This window comes from Misgurnus anguillicaudatus, chromosome 23 (assembly GCF_027580225.2).
Source record: "Misgurnus anguillicaudatus chromosome 23, ASM2758022v2, whole genome shotgun sequence".
NCBI lineage: Eukaryota > Metazoa > Chordata > Actinopteri > Cypriniformes > Cobitidae > Misgurnus > Misgurnus anguillicaudatus.
Window position 1 is genome coordinate 22,963,551 of NC_073359.2, and position 12,200 is coordinate 22,975,750.

General features: G+C 36.7%; 2 long non-coding RNA genes across 2 annotated transcripts; both read left to right on the plus strand.

The window, feature by feature from the left end:
• The first annotated feature begins 1,777 nt into the window (after positions 1–1,777).
• LOC129454240 (uncharacterized) lies at positions 1,778–3,613 on the plus strand. The gene is made up of 3 exons (XR_012365649.1): positions 1,778–2,850; positions 2,945–3,160; positions 3,346–3,613. It is a non-coding gene; the product is annotated as an uncharacterized lncRNA (long non-coding RNA).
• Positions 3,614–8,446: 4,833 nt separating this feature from the next.
• On the plus strand, positions 8,447–11,138 carry LOC129454238 (uncharacterized). Its single transcript, XR_012365940.1, has 4 exons — positions 8,447–8,569; positions 9,991–10,069; positions 10,171–10,735; positions 10,840–11,138. It is a non-coding gene; the product is annotated as an uncharacterized lncRNA (long non-coding RNA).
• Positions 11,139–12,200: the final 1,062 nt, after the last annotated feature.

Below are 12,200 nucleotides of genomic sequence, written 5' to 3' on the forward strand. Positions count from 1 at the left end.
AAATTCCAACCTGGTTTTGCGAATTTCCGTGGCATGGTCGCGGAGTTTTGTGCTAATTTTTCCGTGGCATTCTCACGGATCTCCGCATTTTTCTGTGGCCCTGCTATGGATTGTCTTTTTCCATGGCATTCTCACGGATTGGTTACTCAACTGTTTTGTCCTATTTTCTTACCATTTTCGCTTCGGTTTAGGGTTAGATTTACATGAAATGACATCCCTACCCAAACCCAACTCTAACCCCAACGCCAGGTGACAATTGTTTAAAGTTTAGAAAATATAAAAGAATAAATCAGAAAAAATATAAACCAATAGTTAAAGTGACATACTAATGCAAACACCAGATCTGACCCTAAACCGAAGCGAAAATGGTTTGAAAACAGGAAAAAAGCAGTTGAGTAACCAATTCGTGAGAATGCCACGGAAAAAGACAGTCCGTAGCAGGGCCACGGAAAAATGCGGAGATCCGTGAGAATGCCACGGAAAAATTAGCACGAAATTCCGTTACTATCCCACGGAACTTTGTAAGATCATGTTGCAACATTCATGTGAAAAATTAGGTCATTCAGATTTTCCCTGTTTTGTGAGGTAGGTAGCAAGGCGAATTACAATAATAGCGCCCCCTTTATCTGCACTATTCAACCAGGCCTACAAATTTGCGATTTTAACATGCTATAATAAATGATCTATATGTTTTTTTGAGCTAAAACTTCACATACACACTCTGGGGACACCAAAGATTTATTTTACATATTAAAATATCTCATAATATGACCCCTTTAAGAAACCTACCCATATTTTAGAAGTGATAAAAAGAGAACAAATGAATATAGGATGAAAGCAGAGGATCTGTTCTTTCATTTGTATGTTTGTATATTTAAAAAAATATTTTTTTCTGGAAGGCATTAAACTTTTGAAAATCTTAATAAAAGCTTGCGCTGGCTGCAGTGGCGGCTCCAGAGATTTTCTGATGCAGGTGCTATGGGGATGCTCAACACTTAAGAGAAGGTGCTTTAAATTTTAAATTTCATTAAGGAGGGTGCATCGGACCACCCTTTATACACGCGTACACGCCCGCATTAATTAGTCTATACTCGTTCCACGACTATGTAAAAGTATTCAACACAAGGGCTATAGATACAACATACATAAGCCTGCCAATATAAACCGCTGAAAATAATATTTCACCGTTCTGTCAGAGTCTAGCCCTGAATACAACGGAGCAGCAAACGCAGCAACAGACACTGTGCACGCTTCGGCTTAAAATGCTCAGATCACGGAATCACACAGCCAGTTACCAACACTAGTGATGAATCAGCATTGTTTCTATTGTTGAAGCATCATTGGGTGACCATACATGCCATTCTTCCCGGACCCGGACGCATCCTGTCCGGGTTTTCGGGTGCATCTTCTGGAAGTCGTATTTGCCTGCCGCATACGTCATAGAGGATTATTATTATTATTACAGAAAAGCAACCGTTACATTTTAAGGTAAGAATGAAACTCCGCTTGTATATCTTATGTTTTTAACGGAATGGCGTATGCGGTCAACAGGTGCGACTTCCGGAAGATGCACCGAAGTCCTGGACAGGATGCATCCGGGAGGAATGACACATATGGGCACCCTATAAATAGATAAATTATAATTTAACTCCCTTTTTAAAAACATGAAAACACTATTCAAACATGACATTAAAATAAATAAAAAAATGTACAGACATTTCTTGGGGGTGCTGGGCGGGTGCTATGGATATTATAGCTGGAGCTACAGCACCACCTAGCTCCTCCCTGGGCTGCCACTGGCTGGCTGGCAACTTTTTTTTAAACGCTGGTGGGTAAAGAGTTCACCTCCACGATTAAGTTCGATTGTGTTAATATATGCACCGAACAGTACCGCAGTCCACACGAACTGTACCCCAGACCACCCTTTTCAGGTGGGGTTCACGGGTGCGCATCCGAGTTTGGAAACAGTGTTCACAAATGAACCATACTTTGAGGTGAATTGGACCCTGGTGCGGACCAAAAGTGCTAACGTGAAACCCCCTTATTTGTATTTAATCATTTCACTAAATTGTGAAAAAATATCTTCATTGAAGGGTATCTGACCACCTCTGAAATACCTTGAGGACAGGACAACAAACATTTCAAGACAGCCAAAAGAAAACACAGCCAACTTAATACTGACCTCAAAAGATGCCTTCATCGAAAGAAATTTTAAAATTGGTTCGTGATTTTTTAAAGAACTTTCCAGCTTTCAGCTCTCTTCCATCCAGCCTTTTGTTAATTGGACTGGAGGAGTTGATGGAAATGAACCTCACATGTCCATGCACATATGCACTCAATATAATTCTAATAATATCCATCTATATTGGGCCTTTTCTGTTTATATTTGCATTCATGTTCATTTTGTTGAGACCTTGTAAATACAAATGCTGTCCGTGTTCTGCAAAAAAACCCAAAGATGATCAGCAAATCACCCCTAATGCAAGTGCAGCTGGCAATGATCAGAAGAACGCTTCTAATGCAAGTGACGACAAGGATGATCAGCAAATCGCTCCTGATGCAAGTCCAGCAGGGAGTGATCAGAAGAACGCCCCTAATGCAAATGACAACAAGGATGATCAGCAAAATTTTTGGAAAGCTTTGGGACATTGTCTGATTCCTCCTGTTATGTGGATCATCATTTTATTTCTTGATGGTGATTATCTAGCTTGTGGCGCAACAAAGTGGGAAGGAAATTTTGTTTTAGATGAAGAACTGGGCAGAAAATGGTGTAAACCCATTGAACAGGCCAATTCAGGAAACCAGACTGATCCACGACGCACGTATCAGGAGTATATCAACATATCTAAGGTAAATGTTACACACAGTAAGAGGTGAAAAATATCAAATGTTATATCATTAGTCCTTATTTATTTATACATTTACTATACCTTTTTTATCTAAGGCTGTAGGCTATGTGCTGCTTGCTGTATTCGGGGTTTTTATTGTTGCCTCCGTGAGCATTTATGACTGCTGTACAATTGAAAGTTCTGGGTGCTGTGATGCTGAAAATTCTGGCTGCGGCTGGTGTAAAGAATTTGCCTTGTGTACCTGCTGCAAGAGAGCAGATGCAGGCAGAGAGACTAATGGAATGGAAATGACAGATCCTACAAATAATGAGGTGTGTGTCTAAAGTCAATAAAATTGAAATTAAAACGTATATTTTTTTAAATATTGTCACTTTTTAACAAATGACTTATCTGTGAGATCATTATTTTTTTTAATGAATGTACTCTCATAATCTTTAATCAAAAATGCAAATCTCAGATTCTCCTTGAAACGATCTCTCTTTACTTCCGGTCACAGGTTATGGCGTGAGGGCGGATTACAGCAGTTAGCAAATAGCAACATGACCCAACTTCCAACAATCCAATTTCCAAAGTTCTTGATGGACAAATTTAAGTCCCACACATTCTTTCTTATTTTTCACTCGTATAATATATATTATATGTAATGACGTAAAACAAGAAAATCGTTACTTCCATTTCAGTGTGACTTTAACGAGAAAAATGTTAAAATATTTAATTCTCATTATACTTGTACTTTTTGAAATTACATTTGAAGTACTGTTTAAATGCTTCTTACACTGAAAAAAAATGATTCATTGAATTTAATAATTTTTTTAAAGGTAAGTGTTTGCAATCAATTTATTTAAGCTACATTTAAACAAAAAATATTATTAACATAAAATAAAATATAAAACTTTTGTTTGAATGTAGCTTGAATGGATTGATTGCAACCACTTACCTTAGAAGAATGTATTAAATTCAATGAATAATTTTTTTCAGTGTACACATTTCTTTATGCCCTGACTGCATTTAACTTTTCTTTTTTGCTTTAACTTTTTAATTTTTGCAGAACTAAATCACATCAGTAACATGATTTATGTACATTTCAGCCCAGTATCACGAAATTTCGTTATATAGTCACATATTTTTTTGATTCTTTTTTCGTGATATTATCATGAATTTCAGCGTTTTTTTGTGATCGTATAATGAATTCCTGTTTCGTGTGGTTGTCGGGTATTGGTTACTCCAGCACAGTCTCGCCCCATGGGGTCGATGTTTGACGGCGCTTGGCCATGCGTCGGTGTGTTGGCGCGGAGGGTGTGCCTTTCGCGCCATTTTTTGACGAACTGGGGTCTTCAATACTATTAGGTACGCATTGTCACCTGGCGTTGGGGTTAGGGTTAGGTTTGGGTAGGGATGTCATTATGTAAATCTAACCCTAAACCGACGCGAAAATGGTAAGAAAATAGGAAAGAGAATGCAACGGACTTAATAGTATTGAAGTCCCCAGATCGTCAAAAAATTACGCGAAAGGTATACCCTCCGCGTCAACATATTGACGCATGGTCGGGTGTCGTCAAGTGTTGGCGCCATGGGGTGAGACTGGGTTGGTTGCTCAACTGTTTTGTCCTATTTTCGTACCATTGTTGCTCCGGTTTAGGGTTAGATTTACATAAAATGACATCCCTACCCAAACCCAACTCTAACCCTAATGCCAGGCGACATATAAAAAAATAAATCAGGAAAAATAATATAAACTAATGTATAAAGTGACATTCTAATGCAAGCACCAAATTTAACCCTAAACCAAAGCGACAATGGTGTAGAGGTGGGAAAAAGCAGTTGAGTAACCAATACGTGATAATCACACGAAAGCAGGAATTCGTCATACGATCACGAAAAAACGCGGAAATTTGTGATTATATCACAAAAAAAAGAATAAAAAAATACTATATCACGAAACCTTGTGAGACTGGGTAGGTACATTTACAGTATGTTTTCATTTATAACAAAAGTTGCAAATATATTACTTGTTAATTTTTTTTAAATATATGACTTGAAGGATGTACTACGTATTGTCACATCAGTGTATAATGACCAAGTGATCACATACATCAGATTCATTCATGCAGAAGAGCAGTGCTGGAGCACAACACCCGAAAAGAAAACTACTCTGCAAATAAATCATCGAGATAGCGGTACAAAAGCAAAATCGGAGGATTGCTGTTTAAATATTTACTTTGCAAAGACAACTGTGATGAACTGCTCAGTATTTGCCTGGAAACTGCACTGTAAAATTTTTATACTGCCATGACATTGCATGTGTATTACCATAACAATACTCAGTTATTACCGATCTATAAAGTAAAGTATATGTTTTCATGTTGTGGGATGATCACCAATGCCTAGATATTCCCAAGTTGCCTCTTTACATTTAGCATTATAAGAAGACACTGATGCATTGTATCACAGGTTTATTTTTAAGATTAACGTTGTATTTCCGACGCTTTAAATATGCAGTCGAAACTGAAAGTGAAACCAAATTCAAGTTGGTTTCACTTTCTCCATTGGATGTAAAAATATCCTTCAGCACTATAGGTGCTATAAAATTAATTCTTTGTGCAAATGTACAAACTAGAATAGAGAAAGTTTTATCATTTTATAGTTGATTTGTAAATCCAGTGTGCTTGTATTTTTTGTAAGTGTAATAAATTTTAAAAATTTCATGCAGAAAAATGTACACAGATATTTGATGCGTCTTCACTTTGGGTGGAAACAAAAAAAATCCCTAAATAATTAATAAGCGTTATATTGCACTGAGCAATCACATGGTTGCTGTTGTTTAAAGGGAGACAATTGAAATCTGTCATTGCAATAACCGCACATAGATTTACCTGATGTGATATTGGACCAAAACTATCAAATAAAATGTATTTTCCTGCCATTTCCAATGCATTGCTGCATACTTCAAAATGCAGACAGGTTTTTTAAAATGGCCTCATTTGTAAGTGCTGTGTATGCACACAGTTACATGTGATATTGTCTTTCTTGTTACACTGGTTTGTGGGAGATGTGAGACAACTGTTCAAGAGATCAGCATTGGGTTTGTTTGTAGAGATACCCATGAAGCAATAAATCTTCATGGTGCCGATAACCAAGATCTTCCTCTCCCAAATTGTAGACCATTAAAAGTCTACTGAATCTATGCAATGTCATATACATTGTATGTTGTGATGATACTAAGGTTTCATTTTCATGTTTGGTGTTATTTTAAAGGCCATGGTGCAATGGGTAAAACGGTCTTATTTCTAAGAGAAAGTGTAGCAAAGTTTAGAACGGAAGCCTTAATCTTAACCAAAAACCCATTGGTTCTTCAACATTTTCGAACTTTGTAGTTATTATTTTACCTCTTCTGGTTCAACCCATAGACTGTAAAAAAAGATGGACTATGCCCATTCGCTCTCTTCCATTGGTGAAAAGTGAAACCGTCACTGTCCTGATACAGCGCTGACATCTTGAGTCTTGAGTCTGCGCAGTAGCGATTTCGGGACCAGTCCTGCGCAGATGTGACACCACCGTTTTTATAGCATTAAATAACTAACTAAAAACAAACTTATTTCAAAACCAAACACTTAAATTTACATCAGCGTGATAAAACTACAGTAAATGACAGAAACCAGCTTCGGAAAAAAGATAATTGATTGTAATGAAATTGTTTAGTTAGTTTCAAGTCCCATTGAATAACATAGGGAGGCGGGGTTTATGACCTATCCTGGGACCAGTCACTGGGAGGCGATAGAGACGTTTTTCAGGGCTTGTGTGGCACGCTTGGTTCCACCTTTATGAAATGGATGTTTCTTTTGCTGTCTGAGGACGAGTATAGAGGATCAGACCTGCAAGAAAAAAAAAATCTACACACAAATAAGTCTTCTATTTCATTTTACTATTTTTTAAACAAATCGAATATAAAGTACAGTAAAGTGTTGTATTTACTATAACATACTATGGTATACTACAACCTTCTACCCAGTCTCATGTAGATGCGTATAAATAGCACGAAGTGTAAAAATCGTGCAATACATACGCCAAATTCCACTATGGCGTGCATATGGTACGCCAGTCCTTCCCATTCACTTAAACGGTGCAACTTTTTTGTCGTTTTATTTATTGGTTTCTCAATTTTTTGCTATTTTTTAAACCATTTTCGCTTGGGTTTAGGGTTAGATTTCAGATTTGCTCAAGGAGGTTATTTAATATAAAGGCTTCTCCATGTTTTTGTCTATATTTAAGCCATATTGTCGCTTGGAGTTGGGGTTAGAATTGGGGTTTGTGTTAGGATGTCATTTTTATATAACAAAAAGTTGTTCTAACCATAAACCCAAGCTAAAATGGTAAAAAAATAACAAAAAAAAGAGAAACCAATAAATAAAACGACAAAGATGCGCCGTTTAAGTAAATGGGAAGGATTGGCGTACCATATGCACGCCAAAGTGGAATTTGGGGTATGTATTGCACGATTTTTACACTTCGTGCTATTTATACGTGTATTAGTGTCAAATGTTTTATTATTTATGTTTTATACATTATGTTTAGCTATTTATTTTATTTATTCAAAGCTTCCAGCACTGTTGCTGGTCATCTGAGCTGTTGTTATGGCTGCAGTTATTTATCGCAGCTGTGCAAGATTTTTTTTCACCGATCGAAAACCATCAGTGACCCACAATGACTACAGCTGAGACTACGTTTACACGTGGGCGGCTAGTTTCATAAACGGACATTTTAACCTCTTAAAAATATTTTCATGCACACATGTAAGTTTTCAGAAATTGTTCATTGACACATACTCGTGTGGTGTAACGAGAAGCTCAAGCCCACGTAAGCCAATCAGAATCCCCAAAACAGCAACTAATCACTTCCTGTTCCTCTTTTGTACAAAGTCGCACTTTTGACGAAGGTGCGAGCTCTGGCGCATACTGTGACGTTGGCTGCTTAAACACCCGTTTGTCTCAAAATCTCCTCTCTGGCTGGAGTTTTTAGAAAGAATCCGTTTCAGAGGCGAGTTCTCTGTTTGCGTGTAAACAGGGCATGAGGTGCAACTACAACAGCAGTCTGTCTGATAACATCTTTAGGCTATGGGCATAATGGTTAAACTGTTATATGGGTCAGCTTTCTCAATTTCTGATGATTACCGCAGTTTTTCTGTACTTTGAATAAAAAGTTGTCAGACTGGATGTGTGGTCTACTCGGCACCACTGTTATAACATGCATGTGCCGTAAAGACATGCAGCACTAATACATTAAACAAGATGCGAATTGCAAAGTCTCAATGGTTAGTGATTGCCTTTACCTAATGGTTTACTACAGTAACAATATTTCAACTATGGTTGTAGTAAAAAATGATGCTTAAAAATGCCAATCAACCTAAATAGAGAATAGATGCTGTCAATGAGATTCTGGATATCTTATCTGTAATCTTTATTTCTATGCAAATATGTTTTTCCTTTTTCTCTGTTTGATGGCAATATAGACATATTAAATAACAACAGACATCATTAAATGGAGTGCATTGTTATAATGTGTTATTCAAAAATGAGCTGCTTCGCTGAGACCACAAAAACTTCCTGTGTCTCGCATGATACTTGCAAATTGCTCTTCAAAAGCTTTTGCAACTCCTCAGCACCAATGAATTGTATACTGCAAGAAAACAGATAACAACACGAAGAAAGAAAACATCAACCACTGTAAGTTAAACATGAGTTTCAAATTAATTTAAATAGCTAGACATGATGTACAATGTGTTTATTTATTTAATAAATGTGCTTGGGAACTGCAATGCAAGTAGAGACACAGTGCAAAAAACAAGAAAGGCAGTGACATTAAAAATATTTTTTTCTTGTTTAACTACTGTACTGCATTGTTGCTTTGGGGTGTCCGCTACATGAGAAATGACTAAACTAGAGTGATTTCTGCCCTTACGGCAAATTTCTGGAAAATTGTTCAGAGGGTTTTATCCAGAAATGTGTTTACATCTTCATGAAGGGACAATTCTGTACAACTACAGAGTGTCAGATTAATGAGGGTTATTATCATTGAAGTACACCACAGTTACATTTAAAGTTTTTTTTCACATGATGTTTGTTTTGATCACTTTTGCATTTAGTATCCAAAGCAGCTCACAAGAGATAAAACGTATTTAAAAAAGAGTGTAAGCCAGAATGTGTCATTAAAAGGCGCTCTATAAGCGAATCTGTGTGACGTTACTTTTTGTTGATGTTTGAACTGTTTTCAAACAAACGGAGCATAGCTAACTCCTCCCCCTCCATTCTGTGCTTTCACGAATGGTGTAAACGCTTAAATTTGCTTAGAGCACCTTTAAAGCGTAACTAAACCCCTGGTCAGAGCCTGACTCCACCCACTGGCAGTATTTGAAAAATGCAAGAAAAGTGGGCAGATCCCAACGGAGATAGAGGGGACGAACTAAGCTCGTACCAAGTGTGTGGTGAGATCGTAACAAGGGCGTGGTGAGCTTGAACCTGCTTACATCACGAGTTACTTTTTGGACCCAACATCCAATAGGATAATTCAACTGCAGTACCCACCGTTCAACCTGAAGAGGGCAGCACTCGTTTTTACACCATATATTTTAGTATTGAAACACTTTATATCCAAATGTCAAAAAACTTACTAAAATGAATGAACAGCACTAATAAAGCACCATTCTTACAGATCATTAACTAAAAAAGTTGGTTTAGGGTTTAGTTACTCTTTAAAGGCACTCATATAGATTCACAATATTCAGTTTTGCTTTGCAAAGTCTTCCCTGCAGTGTTTAGTAATTGAGTAATTCATATATTTTGTATTAAAGGGCTTCTGATCGAACTTGACATTTTTGTGGACATGACTACAGAGGCTAGAGAAAAACATCTTCATACTGATATCATGCCAAACCAGTGTTTGCCAGAAATGTATGGCAACTTTTTACAAACGTTTTGTAAAAAGTTGCCATGCATTTCTGGCCAAAACTGGTGCTTTTACAGTAGTTTTCATATATGCAGTTTATTTGTTATTTTTATTTAAGTCATTTTATTCTATTGTTCTATTCTACATTACTTTTCATTATTAATATTTAATCTTGTTAATGTTGTATTTTCTTTACAATTAGATAAGAGTCTCCAATGGTCAGATACAGTAAAGTGAAACTGGACTCTTATTGGATTTAGGATCTGCAAGCCATATCCATAGTTAGATCTATCAAGTCTTTATTTTATTTTTTTATGAAAATGTAATACATTTATTTATTGATATTAGTGTATGAATAATACCAAATATCTTCTTATTGTAGGGCATCTGACCACCATTGCAATATTTGCAGTACATTTGTGTACGGCAGTTCAATCGGCAAAGCCAAAAGCATCAACAAACCTCAGAAGATGCCTTCAAAAAACTTATTCAACGCAAGAGAAATTCTGAAAGAGACTGCTGCTAATCCTCTTGTATTAAGTCTTCTGTTAATAGCACTGGAGGCGGTGCTTGATAAAGAATTTACATGCCCATGCCAAAAAGGGTGGAGTGGATGTCTAATAGCGCTTGTCATCTTTGGACCTTCTCTTTTGGCATTTGCAATAATGTTCTTCCATTTTAGACTCTGTACATGTACAGGGTGTTCTCTGAAGAAAGCTGGTAAAAAGTTTTGGGAAAATTTTACACAGTGTCTGATTCCACCTTTTGTGTGGATCATCATCTTTTTTCTTGATGGTGATTATGTGGCTTGTGGTGCAACGGAGTTGGATGGAAATTATGTTCTTAATAAAGAGCTGAACAGAAAGTGGTGTCAACCCACTGAATGGGTCCTAAAAGGAAATGAGAGCGATCTACTTAAATATTATGATAATCGCAAGATATCTCAGGTAAGTATTATATACAGTAAGAATTTCTCTTGCTGTCTTCAATAAATAAATACTACGCATTTAAAGAAAATATATTAATATTTTAAAATTTTGTTTTCTTTCAGACTATTGGTTATGTTTTGGTCATTGTCCTCAGCTGTGCAATTATCTGTGTAAGTTGTAGTAAATGGTGTATAAACAATGATAACGTTGCAACATCAAGTGGTAATTCTGCGGCTGGCCCCCTTTTAAACTCTTCAGCAAATAATCCACCTTCAAGCAGTGATGCAGTTGTAAGCGATGATGTGTAAACTGCATGTTGAAGTTGTGTTGTATGTTGAGTTGATTTGCTCATTTAAGAAAAGCTTTTCGCTATCTTGCATTGATGCATATTCTGATGTCCACTGATATTTTGGTTTAATATACTGTAAAGGGGTTGTTACTTTTGTTGCTTTTTAGATGATAACACAAAATGTTTTCAATGTGTAACAATATTGGCACTATTTTCTGTGACATTGCATTTCAAATTGGTCTTTGAGGAAATTAAATGAAGTCTAGTTATTTTACTGTAATGCTGTAATATTTGAATTAGTTTGCTGGGAGCAATATGCAAAAACAATTCTGAAATATCCTTGTCGAAATGTAATGAAGAAAATGGATGAAAATGGAAACCTGACCAACCCCTAACTGTCAACTGTCCACAGTCTTTGTTGTATTAAAAGCCCTCTGTTATCTATGTTGTTCATATTTCATTACCTACGACTCTCGTCCCTCATGTAAACATGTACGATTTCTCAAGTACGATTTTACCTTGGGTGTCTCTTTGTCTTTGCAGCTTATGTTCTCTTCTGTGGGCATCTGTGCACTACAAGTACACTTTAGGGAAAAAAATGTAAACAAAATTTAGCATGACAACTTAATGTATCAGTTTAAAAACATTGTCATTGTACCATTCTGAAACGTCCTGTTGTAAGCGCATTTGAGGAGGTGGTCTGTTGTGTCCTGTTGTCGCCGATTCCGGGTCTGACTCAAACATGTTAAGCCGAATAACATTTCCCTCAATAGTCGCCATAATTACCATTTTTTCTATTGATATTGTGAGTATTACCAAGGCACAGCGTGGCTACGGCATACATGACACTAGTTAACTGTGGTTGGCCCGGCTGTGCGTCACTCAGAAAACAACAGGCTAATCACAAGAGAGGATTATGAATATTACTTAGACGGACCAAAACGAGCTGTTTTGAACAGAGCTCCTGTAAGAGAAGCTTTAACATTATATCGAAATAGTTTTTTTTTACTTTTACTGCAAATATTTATTCTTATGGACATCATAAGCTAAAATATAATTATAAAAATCCTTGAAATATTGGACCTTTAAAACAAAAACGGGAGTGTTTACAGGTATGGTGGCATTGTTTGACGCGGCAGGGTTTTGAGAACCATCCAGAGTCACAGCGGACAGCCGCTGCCACTGTGTGTGTAC